This window comes from Haplochromis burtoni, unplaced genomic scaffold (genome assembly GCF_018398535.1).
Source record: "Haplochromis burtoni strain Fernald_Lab_line unplaced genomic scaffold, NCSU_Asbu1 Contig_23, whole genome shotgun sequence".
In the NCBI taxonomy this organism is placed as follows: Eukaryota; Metazoa; Chordata; class Actinopteri; order Cichliformes; family Cichlidae; genus Haplochromis; species Haplochromis burtoni.
The window spans coordinates 3556963-3558554 of NW_024582384.1; the positions used below are offsets into that span (position 1 = coordinate 3556963).

The 1592-nt window shown below is 44.4% G+C and overlaps 1 protein-coding gene across 2 annotated transcripts in view; it reads right to left on the minus strand.

Moving 5' to 3' along the window:
- Positions 1–925, minus strand: part of egfl7 (EGF-like-domain, multiple 7) — an 11053-nt gene extending 10128 nt beyond the window's left edge. For both annotated transcript variants that reach the window (XM_005917190.2, XM_005917189.2), the window contains exon 1: positions 704–925. The gene's annotated coding sequence lies outside the window, so the exon portion shown is untranslated. The remainder of the gene's footprint in view (positions 1–703) is intronic.
- Between the last annotated feature and the right edge of the window lie 667 nt (positions 926–1592).

A 1592-nucleotide genomic window follows, 5' to 3' on the forward strand; every position in this document is an offset into this window, starting at 1 on the left:
CATATACGTTTAATCACCCCCCCCCACCCACCCACACACACACAGGCAAATAGATCCGCAAGTCACCACACAGATGCACACACACACACACACACACACACACACACACACATACCCCCCCCCACCCACCCACCCAACCAATGGAAATGAGCTCAGAAAGTCACCACACTGATGAAAAACAGCGTATTTTTTCATCCAGGTCAGAAAGTGTTGGACCTGGTCTATCTACCAGATTACTCTTTTAATGTATGTAAGTTGTACAGGCCTGTGATTCGGTATTTGCATGTACTCTGGTGATTTTAAACGAAAAAACCCCCCACCAATTTGAAGTTTTACTCTATACGATAGTTAAGCACACACGGTGCAATAACACATATAATTATGTGATCCTACAGATCCGCAAAACACACTACTCTCTTGTGATTTGCGGCACTTTTAACCCTGTATAGATTTTTATCAACAACATGGATAATTTTGCTAAGCAACTCTTCTCAGTACAGCTAGCCTACGCTGAATTTGAATTAGGTTGTTTTATCTAGCTAGCCTTACGAATTTCCCTTCTTTGAAGCGCACCTGTGAGTGAGCTGAAAAGTAACGAGCCCACTGTTTGTAGTATGTGAAAACTATCATTAACTTTGAAACACGGGTTAGTGCAGTGTCCTACCTGCAGGAATGTGACCTTTGAAATAGGCACAAATCTTACCCTTGCAGTATGAGGTCGTCAGGTGCGTGTGCGCGCGCAGGCTGAGCGGCGGCCATGAGCACGCGCCGCTGGACCGGCGGGTAACGAGACATTTCCATGGTGCCAGTTTCTTTTAAGAGCTTCTAGCGTTGGTGCATCGAATTAAAAAACCCTCGCTCTTCATTCGAGGTGCTCCCTCTGAGTCGACTGGCGGCAAATGAAATGTCTTTGGGCGTATTTCACTTGCTTTTTATGCAAAGCTTCCTGTGGAACGCAGGAATTGGATGGACAATCCCAAACCGGAATTCCTGTGAGTGTTTGCCGCTGATAAAACCCCCTCTCATGCACAAACACTCTCCATCCTGCTCAAACCGCTTGGCGAATCTGATTTTGAAGCATTTTTTTCTCCCCCACCACCACGTCCATTGTGACATTTTTAGTTTTTTTTTTAAGGCAAGTGCCTCCAGTCTTCTCACCTCACGGCCTCCTGCTGCCTATGCAAATATAGAGAACAGTGAAGCTCGCACTAGGCCCAGTGCAACAGCACTTACTACTATTCCATTAGAGGGTAGAGTTGAGTTTACAACTGTTTAAGGTCACTGCCAGATCAAATCTGTGAAATTGCAGCTTGTTACATGATAAGTAAGTAGATTCTTTTCCCTGCTTGCATGCATCCATTGTAGATCAGTGCAGTGCAGTGGGACAAATGGTAGCCTGTAACTCACTGTCAGACCACTATTATTATATTAAGAAAAAAAAGAGACTTTCCTGATCACCTCCCTTATATGTCTCACTCCCACCTCCACAGTAATGACCAACAGTTTGATAAACTGCAAACCCCAAACTTCTCCTGACATTTTCCAGATGCATGAATTCACTTTAGAATTCCCATCTTTAGAATTCCTTCCTT